Below are 18282 nucleotides of genomic sequence, written 5' to 3' on the forward strand. Positions count from 1 at the left end.
CGTTTTTCGGGAGTACGCCTCTTGCGTAAACCATGCCAGATAGACTCCCTTTTCACGCTGTCAAAAGCTTTCTCGAAATCGATGAAGAGCAGGTAAAGTGAAAACCAAAGTTCCGCGCACTGTACTAAAATGAGCCGTAGGGTGTTGATGCGGTCAATGCAGAAAGATGGGGAGTGGAAACCATGATGCTTCCTGTCGATCTAGCTTTCGAGATGTTCTTGATGCGTTCCTCGGTTATTTTATCTACTATCGGAGATATGGTTAAGAACCATGGTGAAGCATTCTTCCCACCCCTTCACCTTCTCGTCATTGCGGATGAAAACTCGACCGTTAACGTGCTTCACAGAAAGCCCTATAAAATTCCCTTTTATGATCCACGATTTATATACATAGAGCTTCCCGAGATTTCGCTTCGAGCCTTCAACCACTTGTGTTCATCGAACCATTTTCACGATTTTGCAGGGTTGCGGTGAATGACAACCTGGGTAGCACCCGAGAGAGCATTTTTAATGGCAGCCCAATCATTGTCATCATATTCTACCATGCAGCAACCGAGGTCGGAGATCCGATTCTTTAGTAAGGAACTCCAGACATCCCGGTTTTGCAAAGTAATATCCCTAGAAGCTGCGTGGCGTTCTGGCGTCTCAGGCAGGGTCTGCCACACTTTCTTCTTATTTTTCTGTATAGATGTGACCCGTACAGACCTTCGGGATTGAATCATTCGATCGATACGGACTAAGTAGCCTGCCCAGTCCAACCTATCGAGCCGGATTTTATCCATAACTGGATATATTTCATCGTTTTATAGGTTAAGGAATCGTCCATCCTTTTGCAGGGGCCAAACATTCTTCGGAGGATTCGTTTCTCGAACATGGCTAAGAGTTTACAATGTTTCTTGCCAAGAGCCTAAATCTGGGAGGAATACATGAGGACTGGCAAGATGATTGTTTTGTATAGAAAGAGCTTTGACCCTATGGTAAGACGTTTCGAGCGAAACAGATAAATGCCACGCTAACTGCTTAAAAGTATAGAGGGTAACCTAGACTAATGGTAAATGGCGACACAAGACTGTTATTGAAAATTGCGGTACTCTCCGGGGGTTCAACCCTTTTTTTGGTGAAATTCACCCAATGTTACAAAAAAAGGATTCAGTTAGTCTTATCAAGCCACTCCAAATGGAGAAGGCCATCGCAAAAACATTGGTTTATAAACCTTGGAGTTAACTTCCAGAATTGCGATCTGCAAGGGGTTGGCGCTTACGCATTTCTTCTCTCCTACTTTCTTGTTGGTGTTCTTATGGGAAGGGCCAGCTTCATTGAGACCTCTGTTGGTCATTTGGTCACCTCTTAACCTTCACGGAAACCGTGGAAGTAGGCCCTAGTGCGGAGTATTTCAAAGTTGTCCATCACTCTGTTAATAGTTTTTGCGGGCATTGCCACGGAAGTAAGTCAAAGTTTTTCATGATGGTACCTTAGAGAGCATCTCTCTCTTTTGAGCATGTAACCCTTCAGAAGAATTTTAAATCCAGTTAAAGTATTGAAAAGAGTAAATAGCACAACACATTTACATTCAGGGGGCTGGGGGCTCGGCTTGCCATGTAACTCTAAAACATGATTATTTTTTTAACCTAATCCATTTCATGGAAACCAGTTAACAGCATTTATTCAAGAATATCTTCTTTCGAACCACCAAGTACGTTGTGACTATTTTTAACTAACTGCAGCGTCGATTTTTCTCTGGAACAAGAGTTCAACGAGCGAATGAAAATTGCCCTTCACAATTTTTGTCCAGAAAAAAAAATCATATTTGGTATGTGAAAGTTCACGTGCGTTCATGTAACCCAATCAAATCTACTGATAAATAGAAAAAATCTGACAACTTCTATGGATTGGCCTTCTTGTTATCAGCGGCGATAAAAGCTTGCCGACATAACATCGAACCACAAATATTTTGGCAATATACGCATACGTTCTTAGTGTCTCGCGTACAAGAATATTCATTTTGTAACAAAGTTCACGTGCGTACATTTTATAATTTGCTGTAAAATAAATGTGATTAATGGTTAATGGTGTTTTTTTTTGCGTTTTATTTCATTAAATATTACACAAAATTGATAAGAATGAGACAAGTCAAGATACGGCAAAATCGCCAAAAGACCTGTAAAAAAGTGTGTTAGTTTTTACAAAATTGACCGACATTTATAATGTTGCTGCAACATGTTGCTGTTGATTATTTGAAAATTTACCAGTGAACACCATTGACTTTACGTTTTAAAGCAGAATAAAGTGGATTTAAACCATGAAAACTGCTTCATTCAATTTTGTATCAGAAGTCGAAGAACTTCCATCTATAAATGGCTCGTAGTGTACCTTGGATATATGTATCCGATATTCATTTCGATATGGTACTCGCATTTCATTGCTTAGGAAGTAGTAATTTGACGCAAAAAAAGCAATTTTGACCTGTACTGTAACTGTAACTTTGTAAATAATAGTAGGATTTCCATAAAACTTTCCAAAATGCTGATTCGTATTAAATTCCTATATTAGTGAAAGTTCTAAGGATCTAGGACGAATTTTAGGAGGTTCGTAGTAAACTAAAACATAATATTATACTGACTTTATTTGACTACCCCTCCCCTGCCGTGGTGAGAGAGCTTGTGTTAGTTTACTACTACACTAACAGTGTGCAAAAACACATGAAGATGGAAACAAAGAATTGTAACTCTCCAAGTGGTAATCCACCCGCGACTCTGAGAAATCAGGTCGTGGCCGAAGCACGGATTTTAGAGGCCTCATCTAATTCATGTTCCCCCACGGGGAAATCTGTGGAAGACAGGCTCTCCACTTCAGTGGAAAATCTACACCCGGTGTCTCCCGGTCTCCCTTAATGAGAGGAACCGGAAATCTGACTGCGGCCGGCCGGCCAGTGACACTGTTACCTAACTCTTCTAAAATACGGGGGAGGAAGGCTCGGCAGAAGGAAATTTCAGCCGCCAAGGAGAATGGACTACAGACTTGTCTGTCAGAACCTTCTCCTCCGCCTGTACCCGGAAAAACGGAAGAAAGGAAGCTGGTAATGTGGACGCAACTGGTCTAACACCGGTATATGAAAATTGATCCATACAGCCCCGACTCCGTAATCCTGGGAGGGCTTCTAACCGACGACAACGGAAGGCACTGCGAAAGAAGTTTCTTGGAAATGAGGATATGGACGTTGCTACACCAGCAAGAGTGGCGATATCCAGAGAAATCGGACGCAAGAAAGCGGAACTTCCGGTGGAAGGTGAGGACAAGTTAGTAACCCCGGTGAGATACACACTGAACGCAGTAGACTTTTCAGTTAGCGACAGTTTTCATATTAGACTGCACTTATGGCTACAAACATAAGAGTTGGTCAAATCAACCTGCAGCATGCTAAAGCTTCTTCCTATCTACTGGCGGCAAAGCTGGCAAAGTTGCAGGATTGTCCTTATGTATTTCTGGTTCAAGAGCCATGGGTTCGTTTTAACAGAATCTGTGATATTGGATCAGTCAAGGGGACTAGAATCCTCTTCGATGAAAAATCCTCGAGACCGAGGGCTTGCGTTCAGACGTCAAAATTGTTAGAAGCACCTATGCTGAGACAATTCTGTTCCCAGGACCTTGTTGCGGTCAACTTATAATACCAGGTTAATGGTAAGAGGAGAAACGTTATAGATGCCTCTGCCTACTTACCTTATGATTCTTTGTGCCCTTCGCCGATCCAAGAACTAAGGGATCTGGCAGTGTATGCAGAATCAAGTGGCCTTGAACTTTTAATAGGTTATGATGCTCAGCATATTTGTTGGGGCAGTAGCAAATGCAATCCTAGAGGAGAGAAGCTGTTTGATTTTATCACTTCAGCCGGTCTGATAACCGCGAATGTAAGGTGCGGCCCTATGCTCGTGGGCCCATGAAGAAGTGAAGTAATTGATCTAACAATCTGCACTTCAAAGTTGTTAGAGTTGATTAGAATCTGGCGAGTACTAGATGAGGTCTCACTCTCAGATCACCGTTACTTAGAATTTTGTCTAACTATAACAGGCGAACAGTTTGTAATACAAAGACACAATCCTAGGAAAACGGATTGGACGAAGTGCGATGAACTTCTTGGCGACAAAGTTGAGCTCCCTAGGCGACTAAGGACTCCTTTGGCGATAGAAGATCAATTGAAAACTCTGAATTGCACACTTTTAGAGTGCTTTAAAGAGGCTTGTCCTATTTTCCGAGGCGAACGTGGAAAAACAGTTCCATGGTGGAACCGAGAACTGCAGAGATTCAGGAAATCAATCAGATGAATTCTAAATCGTGCTTGGAAAAGCAATAAAGATGAAAATTGGCTAAACTTCCGGAGCTCACAGCGTGAATATAAGAGGCTCGTAAAACGTTCGAAACGAGACTCCTTTACCGTAAGGAACTGGAAGGTGAAAGGGAGACTTCCAGGTTGTGCAGAGTCCTTAATAAGGATGAGTCGGCCAAGTTGGACTCCCATAAAAAACCGGATGGTATGTTCACGAACTCCGGGGTTTACAGACTCTCTTGGAAGTACACCACCCGGGAGAACAGGTCCCAGAAGAAGAGAATTAGCGCAAACTATTCAACACGAAGGTGTTGCAAGGGGAATTGGGAGCTGCTATGCTATCATTTGCACACTTCAAAGCACCTGGTATGAATGGCATCTACCCAGCAATACTAAAGCAGGGTATAGAGCACTTAGAGCAACTTCTAAAAAAATGTTTTTCCTGGATGTCTTGCTCTGGGCTACGTGCCTTCCTCTTGGCGGAAGGTGAAGGTAGTCTTCATACCAAAGCCTGGGAAAGATGACTATTTTAATCCAAAGAACTTCAGGCAAATCAGCCTAACATCATTTTCGCTTAAATGTCTGGAGAGACTGGTTGAGCATCACATTCGCGAGAAGGCGCTGAAGTCACACCGCTTAAATAAAAACCAACATGCTTGCCAACGTGGAAAGTCCTGTGAGTTTGCTTTTCATTCTTTGGTTTCAAAAATAGAGGATGCAACTCTGAAGGGTGAGTACGCGATGGGGGTCTTCGTGGACATTGAAGGAGCCTTTGACTGTGCGCCCTTCCAGGAGCTCTGTGATGCCATCGGAGAGCATGGTGTTAACGAAAGTCTATAAAAGTGGATCTACGCTATGCTAACGCAGAGATTGTTGTGTGCTGAAGTGGGTGTTGGTCGGTACTTAACAACGGAAGCGACGAAAGGGTGTCCTCCAGGAGGTGTACTATCGCCACTTCTGTGGAGTATGCTGATCAACTCACTACTATGCGAACTGCAAAATCTGATAATACACGTTCAAGCTTATGCGGATGACATGGCTGTGCTGGCTGTTGATCGAGATCTCGGGATGGTGTGTAGAAATACACAACGGGCCGTTGATTTGACTGACAGTCGACACAATAGTATTATTTACAAAAAGGAGGAAACTGAATGGTCTTTGCCTTTCAGAGATGAGGGGTACAACCGTTCAACTCTCCGAAGAAGTGAAATATCTGGGAGTTATCCTAGACGAGAAGCTTCTTTGGAACAAACATGTAGAGGTAAAGATGAAACGAGATCTCACAGCCTATGGGCTGTGTAGTGGGACCTTTGCCTCGACATGGGGACTTAGACCTCAAGTAGTAATGTGGATATGTTGCTATCATTAGGCCGATGTTCACTTATGCATTCGTAGTGTGGTGGGTAAAGGTGAAACAGAAGAGTTTGCGCTGTAAGCTAGCCACACTGCAGAAAACTGTGTGTTTGGGTATCACTGGTGACATGAGCACCACATCCGGCGCAGCTCTGAATGCATTACTAAATTTGCTGCGCTTGGATTTGTTTATTCAGAGCACTGCAATGAGAGCAGCTCATAAACTAATGCGATTAGATCTATGGAAAAACAATGGACGCGAGGGGCACAAAGCATTGGAGTCATTGGAAGAACTGAATCTAGTTTTCGCAATGCCTTCCGATTCGCAAATCCCCTTACATCAATTTGGTAGAAGATATGGTGTTATCTTGAAACGGAGAGAAAACTGGGACGAACCAGAAGAATGCGTATCCGGATATAATGACGTCTTCTACACGGATGGCTCAAAGACAGAAAGTGGTTCTGGAGCCGGAGTCTACCTCTCGAATAAAAACGAGAAGTGGGCTTTTTCTTTGGGACAATACACAACGGTCTTTCAGGCTGAAGTGTATGCGATTCTAAGGGCAGCAGCCTGGATGATTGACGAGCGGTTGAAGGGCGGGCGCATCGTAATCTGTAGTGATAGTCAAGCTGCATTGAGGGCGTTGTGTAGTACCTTCACTTCAAAAATCGTTTAGGAATGTAGAAACCCATTGAATTCTGTTTCTAGATTCAATACGGTGGATTTACTATGGGTACCTCGGACGTCTTATCAAAAGAGGCTTCAATTTTCCCCATGCCCGGACCGAAACCAGCAATTGGGGTGTCAGTAGCATTGGCTGATGCTGCTGCCAAAAACTGGGAACAAGATTTCCATAATGACAGGTGGCGAAGCCTTAATGCTGCTAGACAGACCAAACTCTTCCTGTCAGAGTCAAACAAACATACTGCAAACTTTATCCTGTCGAAAAGCAGGAAAACTTGCAAAAGTACTGTTGGCATTCTGACTGACCATAATTCACTAGCTGGGCATATGTTCAGAATAGGAATTATCCAAGATGACACGTGTCCATTCTGTAATGAGTAAGTGGAATCCACGGAACATTTTCTATGTGAATGCCCCGCTTACGGACCTATCAGACATAACATTTTTGGTGTTTATGTGCTCCAACTGCAGCGGATAGCTTCACATCCACTAACGGAAATCCTGCGATACATAAACGAATCCAGGATATTCCATTAGATGGGGGAATCGAGTACAATGGACCACTAAAGTCTGAGTGGTTAGCGGCTTTGCCTCTCCCTCACCTCAAACACACACATGCACACACAACTTTATTTGAGTAGCCATCGTGACGGAGTGTATTTTGATGCCTTGATAACAATTGCGTAGGCCACCATAGTTTTTTTCAGATTTGAGGTCCTTGAAATAATTGACACCTTTCCGACCCTCAGGAGTCCAACCAATGTCATAATTAATAGCTCCTTCGAAAAGCACTACTGGATATTTACATAACATGTATATTCTGTGAAAAAAATTGCGTACTCCCTTTTTAGGTGTAAGGGTACCGCCCTTTTTAAGTTCAACGTGCAATTATATAATTTTCCGTATGTGTGGGGGCTTCAACCACTCCAACCTTTTGCAGAATTTCGTGATGAACCGCTTCTGAGAAAAGTGCGCGTGACAGATAAACCGAGAGGCTTATAAGGACGCCCACAAGTTTCAAGCTCTCCAACGGAGCAAGAAGGAATGCTTTAACAAGCTCTGTTCGGAGGCGGGTGTAATCCCGTGGGAATGCGTCCATGGAACCGTGATTGGGCGATTCAGAGAATCGTTCATCTCCGCGGAACTTGCGCCCTACCCTCTTGCTAAAAATCATCCAGGGGTTATTCCCCCAGCAAGAGGAGGACACTGACTGCTTTCAGCAAAAACGAACTATTTGAGATCTTCTTTAGAATAGGAGACAACAAAGTTTCGGATCTGGATGGCATATCGAATAGGGCATATAAGCTCACCTTGAAATCCAGACTGGAAACGTGCGTTGAGTTGCTGGAAGTGGCCATTTCCCAGGGGATTTTTCCCGCGACAAGGAAGCGGCAGAAGTTAGCACTACTGCCTAAGGCCGGTAGAACTCCACGTGAATCAACTTCCTACAGACCCTTATGTCCTTTGGACACTGTGGGGAAAATACTACAGCAAGTAATCTACCCGGTTAGATAGTCAAGAAAGCATTTCAGATCGACAGTATAGGTTCCATAAAGCCAGATCAAATGTAGATACAGTCAAATTGTTTACTGGCTTGGCCGAAGATACAATTCACGGAAAGGGTAGTACCGGTCAATAGATTGGTAATCGCGCTTATCTCGCAGCTACTATCGACAGTTATTTACAAGAACGAAAGTTCTAGTATGACACCGTTGACGGAACTAAAGAGTACTTTGTCTCCGCGGGTGTTCTACTGGGCTCACTGCACCATGTACAATTATGTTCTTAATCTTCCGGTTTCGAGGGAAGCCACAATGTCTGGTTATGCCGAGGATATAGTGTTGATTCGAAACGCTCCTCATCACCAAACGGCTTAAAAGAAATTATCGTCATCATCAACGGCGCAACAACCGGTATCCGTTCTAAGCCTGCCTCAATAAGGAACTCTAGACATCCCGGTTTTGCGTCGAGGTCCACCAATTCGATATCCCTAAAAGCTGTCTAGCGCCCTGACCTACGCCATCGCTCCATTTCAGGCAGGGTCTGCCTCGTCTTCTTTTTCTATCATAGATATTGCCCTTATAGACTTTCCGGGCTGGACCATCCTCATCCATACGGATTAAGTGACCCGTCCACGGTAACCTATTGAGCCGGATTTTATCCACAACCGGACGGTCATGGTATCACTCGTAGCTTTCGTCGTTATGTAGGCTACGGAATCGTTCATCCCCATACAGGGGGCCGACATTTTTTCGGAGAATTCTTCTCTAGAACGCGGTCAAGAGTTCGCAGTTTTTCCTGCTGAGAACCCAAGCCTCCGAGGAATTCATAAGGACTGGCAAGATCATAGTTTTGTACAGTAAGAGTTTTGACCCTATGGTGGGACGTTTCGAGCGAAACAGGTTTTTTAAGCTGAAATCTCTATTGGCTGCCAACAACCGTGCGCGGATTTCATCGTCGTAACTGTAATCGGTTGTGATTTTCGACCCTAGATTGGCGAAATTATCAACGGTCTCAAAGTTGCAGTCCCCTATCTTTATTCTTCTCGTTTGATCAGTGCGGTTCGACGGTTTCCGGTGCTGACGTTGCCACCATATGCTTTCACTAAATGAAATGAAATGAAATGATGCAACTGATGCCCATATTCCAACAATTTTTCCATCGCTTGCCGCACAGAGAAAATCTGATCTGTTGATATGGACCAATGATGTTCTGAGTGCATGGGGTTATCCAACTTGGAAAGATAGCGGAGAATAGCTTATAGATGGTACTCAGGAACGATATACCTCTATAATTGCTGCACTGCGTGATATTTTCCTTTTTATGTATAAGACAGATAATGCCTCTTTGCCAGTCGTCAGGCATTGATTCGCTGTCCCATACCTTGAGCATAAGTTGATGAACCGCTTGGTGTAATTGCCCGCCACCATATTTAACCAATTCGGCTGTAATTCCATGGGCTCATGGTGCTGGCAGTATTTGTCCGTTGTCTTCAGTTAGCGGGACCTCCAACTCGCCGATGTTCTGGTTGTTCAGTAGTTCATCAAAGTACTCAACCCATCGCTCCAAAATGCCCGATTTGTCGGAAATCAGATTTCCCTCTTTGTCTCGGCAGGATGAGCATCGAGGTATATAAGGCTTCATCCTGCTGATTTGTTAGTAAAACTTGCGCGCCTGGTGCGGTTGCTCTCTGTACTTTTCCAGTTCAGAGACCTGTTGGTTCTCCCAGGCTTCCTGTTTCCGTCTGTGAAGTCGCTTCTCCGCTCACTGGAGTTCTTGATAAGACTCGGCGGTACCTGCGTCCTTCGAGAATGCAAGATTACTCGGTATGCAGCATACTTCCCTTCTCCGCTTCTCGCTTCTCCGCTCACTGGAGTCCTTGATAAGATCGGCGGGTACCCGCGTCCTTCGAGAATGCAAGATTACTCGGTATGCAGCATACTTCCCTTCTTCAGGTGATTGTGAAGATCATTTGTTGATGCTTCATCTCTAGGATCTCTGTTTACTGCGGTTATTACGGCATCCATTTCCCTCTTATAGGTGTTGCGGAGGGCTGTGTTGTGGATGGCTTCAGTATTAACTCTCACCTGATTGTCAGAGCGGATTCTGGATGGTGTCGTTATCCGAGCTCGGATATTTCGCCTCGCAAGCGCAGTGTGCATAGTCGTTCGCTTATGTTTTTAAAGCCGATGACAGCAGGTTTCATTTTTTGGCTGACTAAGAAACCTACTCCGAGCACATGGTTTACTGGATGGCCGCTATAATATATGGTGTAGCGACTCCTCTCCTGGAAACCGATCCCTGTCCAATGCATCTCCTATAGCGGTGTTACATTAGCCCTGTATTGGGACAGGCAGCTCCATCTCTGTACAGGGAACGCGCATTCCATGAGAAAATGGGCAAATTGTTATTCCCTTGTCGTTCCAGGGTTCGTCGTCGTGTTATCCATCCAGTCCGAGGCTCCTTTTGTGGCTTCGTAACTTTGGTTTTCCCTGTAGGGTTGTCAGCCCTACCTAACCCCCAACCTGAAGGACCAGTGTTCGCCAAATGAAATATTTCTAGCGTATTGTGTTACCAGGGCGGAAAGTACCCCCTTGTCCACGGTGACAGTGTGTTAATTGCCATTACACCCGGAAACCCAAGTTGCATTGCGATATAGTATTATAGTAGCTTCACCGTACATGTGATGAAAAACAGTTCACCTCAAACACTAAGCTTCCTTATTTTTTGTAAACAAATACCAGGTTTTTACAAAAACAGATACGAGAATATCTCCTTTAAAAATTTGTGCTGAATGCTATAGATCTCTGAATATACTTGTGATTTTCGCCGGTCATTTAGTATTTTATAGGTCATAAAAAATTTTGCATTTCATGACAATCCGGCTACATTTTGCGCATGCAACCATATAAGCTTTATTAAACTGGATTAATTTGCTTCAATGAACTAAATTTGAATATGTTAATTTCTCCATGAGACGTATACTTAAAGTATTTTTTGGGGGACGATTCTTAAAAATCCAATCACTCTCTGATATGAAATCGAAAATGTGCTTTAACTAGTCTAAATTCTGACCGCATATGAAATGATTTTATACTAAAAATCGGAACATCCAGTATCGCTGCAGATGTGACTGTAGTTTAGTACCTTAACCACTGATTTGGAACATCAAGTATTTTTAATGACATATAGAAGCGGATGCATTGACTCCGTTCTATACTTCTGGTTGATTTCTGATTTAACCTAATGAATAATTCGTAAAGCATACTCCTCGCTAGGATTTTAAATCATTTTCAAAGGCAAATAATATAACCTTACGCCAACTTCCTTCAGAGCATATGTAGGGAGTTTACTAGGTTCTACCATTCTGTAAGTTACTCGGCCACGTCTTAATAGACCCCCCCCCCCCCCCCGCCTTACTTTCACTAACACTTTTTAAACTTGAAGTACAATATTAATTGATAATATATGAATGCGTTAGAATAATGTGTCATTATTACTTACTTTTCGTATATCATCATCATCATCATCAACGGCGCAACAACCGGTATCTATCTAGGCCTGCCTTAATAAGGAACTCCAAACATCCCGGTTTTGCGGCGAATTCCTCCAATTCGATGTCCCTAAAAGCTGTCTGGCGTCCTGACTTACGCTCCATTCCAGGCAGCGTCTGCCTCGTCTTCTTTTTCTACCATAGATATTGCCGTTATAGATTTTCCGGGCTGGACCATTCTCATCCATATGGATTAAGTGACCCGCCCACCGTAACTTGTTGAGCCGGTTTTCATCCACAACCGTTCGTGGTATCGCTAATAGGTTTCGTCGTTATGTAAGCTACGGAATTGTCCATCCTCATGTAGGGGGCCAAAAATTCTTCGGAGGTTTCTTGTCTCAAATGCGGCCAAGAGTTTGCAGTTTTTTTTGCTAAGAATCTAAGTCTCCGAGGAATTCATAAGGACTGGCAAGATCATAGTCTTGTACAGTAAGAGCTTTGACCCTATGCTGAGACGTTTCGAGCGGAACAGCCTTTGTAAGCTGAAATGGGCCGGTTAGCTGACAACAACCGTGCGCGGATTTCATCATCGTAGTTGTTATCGGTTGTGATTTTCGATAGGAGAAATTGTCAACGGTTTCAAAGTTGTATTCTCCTATCCTTATTCTTCTTCGTGTGTGACCAGTGCGGTTTGATGTTGTTGGTTGATTCGTCTTCGGTGCTGACGTTGCCACCATATATTTTGTCGTGAGTTCGTGATAAGTCTTCGCGCGTGTCCGCGTCCTTTGAGAATGCATTAGCTTACAGTTATCGTCAAACCAGCCGTTCGGACTATTTTTGCGGCTGGGGGCAAGTATGTTTGTGGTCGTATTTATGATAACGTTCTTCAGGTGATTGTGAAGATCATTTGTTGGTGCTTCATCTCCTGCGGTGACTGCGGTTATTGCGGCATACACTTCCCTCTTGCGGGGGCCTATGTTGTGAATGACTTCAGTGTTAACTCTCACCTGACTGTCTGAGGGGATTCTGAGTGGTGCTGTTATTTGAGCTCAGAGTACCATGCCAACGAGATAGTTATCTGAGTCTATATTGGCCCCCCTATATGTTCTGACATTCATCAAGGCTGAGAGGTGGTGGCGTTCGACCAACCCGTGGTCAATTTGGTTGAAAGTGGTCCCGTCAGGAGAGGCCCATGTATGTTTGTGAACCGCTTTCCGCGCAAAACAGGTACTTCCAACAACCATTTCGTGTGACACTGCTAATTGAATAATCCGTAGTCCGTTATCATTTGTATATGATGTAAGCTATGGGAGCCAACGTATCGCCTGAATACGGGCTCCTTCCCTACATGGCTGTTAAAATCCCCAAGTATGATTTTGATGTCATATCTGAGACAGGTTTCAAGGGTTCGTTCTACTGCCTCGTAGAAAGTATCCTTCTCCGACTATACAGTCTTCTTTGTAGGAGCGTGGACGTTAATGAGACTTTTCACGAAATCGCCACCATTTAATGCACGGCAGGCCAGTGCGTTCTTCACGCTGTTTTATCGGTGGCTTAATTCGCAAGAGGGCAATTAATGGCCGATGTTGAGGTGCGATGGTCTCGTAAGGAACGGCTTTGCAATCAGTGACAATGGTAAAATGTCGAGAGTGTGAGATTATAGTTAATTTGCGTTTTACTTTTCCCACTATAAAATGTAGGAAGATGAGACAATCGTTTGATGAGCCATGTATTCATAAGTAAAAGGTCATGGGTGTCTGCAAAATCAATTATACGCTCGCCCCTTGATTGCGCGCTTCGAACCCCTTTCCCCCATGGCATCTCTTGCCGTCAGCCTTTTCATCTACATGACCATTAAGGCCGGTTTCAATGATGATATAGTCATCAGCGGTCACGTGACAAGTCTTTTCATCGAGAAGTTGCCAGAAGGTATCTTTCTCGGCATCAGGTCGACCTGTCTATTGTGCGTACGCGGTGAAGAAGTGAATAGTGCGATCAACTGATATAATGGTGAGTTTCATCCGCCGATCATCAAATCGTTCGATTTCTTTAATAGCACCACGGAAACCCTTCGAGATGGCAATGTAAACACCATATTGAGTGTGTGGGCTGCCGAAATAGAATAGTTTTTAGCCACTTTTACCGCGTACGCGTTCAATTTCGGAGCTTTTGGCACCAGACCATCGGGTTTCTTGCAGAACGCAGATATCCGCCAACTGAAGACGACGGACAAATACTGCCACCACCAAGTATAGAAGAAACAGTCCGTGCAATTCATCGGCTTAAAAACAATAAGTCACCAGGAGCCGATAGAATTGGTTAAATATGGAGGCGATCAATTACACCAAGTGGTTCATCAACTGATGCTCAAAGTGTGGGATAGCGAATCAGTGCCTGACGACTGGCAACGAGGCATTATCTGTTTCATACATAAGAAAGGGGATATCAACACGTTTGTAAGTACCATCTATAAGTTATTCTTCGCTATCTTGCTAGGCCGGATAGCTCCATACGCCCAGAAAATCATTGGATTTTCTTTGTGCGGCAAGCGATGGAAAAACTGTTGGAATATGGACATCACTTGTACTATCTTTCCATCGACTTTAAAGCCGCTTATGGTTGCATAGGGGTAAAACTATACACGGCCATAAAGGGATTTGTTAATAATAATAATAATATAATAATAATAATTGCCGTGGACGAAGACCGATTTGGAAAACATCCAGCGGCGGATACGGACAACTATGTCCAAATTCCGAATGCATCATCCAAAGTGTGTCATGGAGCGGATGAACCTGCCTCGTGACGTCGGAGGTAGGGGCGTGGTTGACGTGGCGGCACAATATCATCGCCAAGTCGACTCGCTGTGCGCTTATTTTTATAGCAAAGACCAGTTCTTGCATGCGGCTGTCTGTAAGACAGACTGTGGGCTGACTCCACTTAACTTGAAGAATCGATCTTTCAATCCTCTGAATGGGGTGCAGTCGGACCAAGAGCGGATCGATGAACGGAAGTTGAAGGCAATGCACGATAAACACGTGAATTGTCTTTGGAAGCCATTTGTCGATTTGCATTTGTCGACCATATGGCTGTGTTCTGGGGAGCTCTTTGCTGAGACGGAGGGGTTCATGTGTCCCATTCCGGACGGCGTGGTCGCCGCCCGAGCTTATAAAAAGCTCATCATGAAAGAACGGGTGGAGAACGACCAGTGCAGAATGTATGGTTCGGCGTTAGAGACGTTGGACCATCTCATTTCTGGTTGTACTGTTATGATACCGGTGCAATACATCAGCAGGCATAATGCTGTATGTAAGATTATTCATCAAAACCTTGCATACAAGCATGGGCTGATTACGGGAACATTTCCGGTTTACCGATATGAGCCGAAAGCAGTACTTGATAGTTCTGCTTACAACATGTATTGGGACCGGCAAGTTCTGACTGATCGACATACCGCACATAACAAGCCTGACGTACTGTTAGTTGACAAGATGGGTCGTTCCGCGTATATTATTGCTATGCTTGCTATCCCCCATAATAGCAACATTGAACGGAAATACGTGGCGAAGAAGGTGGACTATGAGCCATTGGCTCGGGAAATCAAAGAAATTTGGCGTCTCGAGCGGGTGGTGGTAGTTCCAATAATATTGTCAGCTACAGGTATTGTCCCTAAATCCTTCACGGCTTCCCTTGATGTCCTGGGACTTTCGGACAGTCTGGTTCGAACCATGCAGAAGTACACCATTCTGCATACGTGCTCGATGTTGCGGAGAGTTCTCGACGGATTCTCCCATTAACCTATCACTGGCTATCACCACTAGCGCCTCTTTAGTTTTTAAGTAGGTAGGATCGTCCGAGCCTAAATGCTAAGCACTTAGCGCAGGTATTAGGTAAAATCCGGCATCTGCCGAGATTGTGATAACTCGGGAAATAATCGTTGGTACAACAATCCGTGTTGGATCAGGGCCTTGAAGTGTGTTAGAGCACTTCATTCAAGACCGTAACGGTACACTGCAGAACACGGTAGGAGGCAATGTGGTCAGCATTAAGCTCGCTCGAGATTATTACCCTGATTTGACTCAGGTACTCATTCACAGCTGAGTCGACTGGTATCCAACGTCAAATCACGATACAAATTCCACTGCCGCCAGGGAGATTTGAACCACAACCTTCCGTACGACAGCCTTGTGCTCTAACCACTCAGCTATCCGGATACAGGTGATAGTATTGATCCGAGGTATTTAAATCGTTCATTTCTGGGCAAGTCACTGTCATTGGGGGTGATCGTGCCTGTTTTATTGGGTAGCGTGGGATCACTTTCGAGACCAATCAACATCAACAACGGTCTAAGACAAGGGGATGACCTATCTGACCCTGGAGAAAGTGATTCATGATGCCGATGTAAATGCGAAAGACACCATCCTCTTCAAGTCCACCCAACTACTGGCCTATGCTGACGATATCGACATCATGGGAAGAATAACCCTAGATATACCGTCTACCTTCATCCAGATCGAGCAGGCGGTGCGAGATTTTGGGCTGCACATCAATGAAGGCAAGACGAAGTACATGGCGGCAACGTCAGCTCTAAAACCAAAAGAACGAACAGCATCGAATGACACTGGTCAAACGAGAACAATGAAGATAGGAGACTACAACTTTGAGACCGTTGAAAATTTCTCCTATGTAGGTTCGAAAATCACAACCGATAATATTTATAGCGACGAAATCCGGGCACGGTGGATGGCTGCCAACAGAGCCTATTTCAGCTTACAACAACTATTTCGCTCGAAACGTCTCATCATAGGATTAAAGTTTTTACTATACCCGGCTATGATCTTGCCAGTCCTTACGTATTCCTCGGTGACTTGGGTTCTTAGCAAAAAAAGTTGCGAGCTCTTGGCCGCGATTGAGAGAAGAATCCTCCGAAGAATCTTCGGCCCTCTACATGAGGATGGACGGTTTAGCCTGGAATTCCTTATTAACGCAGGCCTAGAGCGGATACCGGTTGTTGCTTCGTTGATGATGATTCTGATGATGACACTCCATTGGTTAATAGTGTTATAAAATATTGGGGACAAGCTTCAATAACAGGTAGCAGAGCATAAATGCTGCTAGACAAGCCAATTCTTTTCTGTCGGAATCAAACAAACATACCCCAAAGTTTATCCTGTTGAGGGCTTTCAGATATATTGTGGGCATTATGACTGGGCAGGAATTTACTAGCTGGACATATATTCAGAGCAAGGATTTTCCAAAATGATAACTGTCCATGCTGTAATGAGGAAGCGGGATCTCCGGAACATTTTCCATGTAAGTGCGTCAATCATGTTATATATCGTGAAAAAAAATTGAGTGAAACAGGACCAGTCTATGACTTTCTTTTAGCAGTTCCCCATCAAAGCATCCTATGGCATGTTTTGTTACCACTTTGATAAGGCTGGCTAGTCTTTGTGGCATTGATAAATTGAGAAATATTTTCTAAAATACTACATGTCTATATTATTATAGGTTCAGGTATTTTTTCATTGTTTGTCTTATTGGAAACGTTTCGCCTGTTTCAGGATCATTACCCATCCTAACAATCCGTTCTTCCTTGATGCTAGTAATCAGTATTCATATTTTCTTGGAAACTGTGTAAGTCCTCTACAACAATTAGATTGCGCAGTTTTTTTTCAGTAGCATCTTTCGTCCTTCGGTATTTGTTTGGTAGATAACTTCTAACATTTTATGCAGCAATTCAATTTAAAGATAAGTATATATCGCTTTCAAATAATTAATTGGTGAAACATACGGGAAAAACGAACAGAGGAAACGATAATCACTCCAATTCTTTTGTTAGAAAGTCTGCTTTAAACTTCAAACCACGCGAATCTACTCATCTTTTCCCACTACATTGGCTTCCTCTGTACATCAACATTCAGTGACCATTTAACCAAGCGACTACTGTCTGGTTAGTGATCTCCGATGTTGCTAGATCGGATCGACGCTACTTGCAACCCAGCTAGAGTGGCTAGCGTTCACTCTGCTCAGTGTCTGGACTCAAAAGTGTACGATCACTGGTCGCGTTGTGAACATCACGCTGGTTACAGTTGCAGTACATTCTTCATCTTCCAGCCCTTGTGCCAGCAGAAGATCGCGCTGAATATAGGCAAGATCGCCCAACTGATACCCGCGAAGTTACTAAGCGATCTAGACGCAATTTAAAAGTTCCGCGGAAGTAATTCCAGTGTTTAGTTTCGCCAAGTTACTCAATGTGGACGGATTGCGGGAAACAGCTGTAATCCCGTAACTGGCTTATCTCCTCCGCTTGCCGTTGGTTATATCGTTCGCAACTTTATCTTTTCTGTCGTTTAATATTTTCCTGATTTCGACTAATTCGGGTATTAAGTGCATGGTTCCCTTTGATGTTTTCTTAGTTTGAAATTTTTGTCCGGGCGGCTTCATAATTTTCCGACCATCGTGTTTTCGATTTTTTTTTAAATTATTATGGAAAATCATGGAAAATTGAATGGACGCACGTTCCGATAACAAGAATGATCCAAGCGGATTACGCTTACATGTAAATTTTATTCATATTGTGCTGTGGTGCCGCTGATGGTGGTGATTTGCATCCATGATTAATCTACCATTTCGGGCTAATTGGTTTGGTGCTGGTAATTTCGCGCTCGGTCACTAGTAGTACCTTGGCAAGTTCAAGATCAGTTTTTGTGTTTAGATTTCGGTTTACGTACCGTGTTTACAAACAAGGTTACTGAAAATAAGTTGCAAATTTGTTCCAAGTATTATACAATTGTGTTATTTTAAATTACAATCATTTTTGGTTCTTCTGGAGGAGTAAAGGAAAAGTTCTTGTTTGGTGAGTGATATTCATTTTTAATTTTGACTTTGTGAAAGTAAATAAGTTAGAAAAGTCACAGTTGATCACGAT

General features: G+C 43.6%; 1 protein-coding gene across 3 annotated transcripts in view; it reads left to right on the forward strand.

Annotated features, from left to right (window-relative positions):
- The window catches only part of LOC119660763 (ATP-binding cassette sub-family G member 1), a 221887-nt gene that overhangs the window by 34743 nt on the left and 168862 nt on the right, over positions 1 to 18282 (forward strand). For 2 of the 3 annotated variants that reach the window (XM_038069531.1, XM_038069536.1), the window contains exon 1: positions 17378 to 18210. The exons of the other annotated variant lie outside the window; for it this stretch is intronic. The gene's annotated coding sequence lies outside the window, so the exon portion shown is untranslated. Of the gene's footprint in view, positions 1 to 17377; positions 18211 to 18282 lie in introns of those variants that run through there. 3 annotated transcript variants of the gene reach the window in all.

This window comes from Hermetia illucens, chromosome 1 (genome assembly GCF_905115235.1).
Source record: "Hermetia illucens chromosome 1, iHerIll2.2.curated.20191125, whole genome shotgun sequence".
Classification (NCBI taxonomy): domain Eukaryota; kingdom Metazoa; phylum Arthropoda; class Insecta; order Diptera; family Stratiomyidae; genus Hermetia; species Hermetia illucens.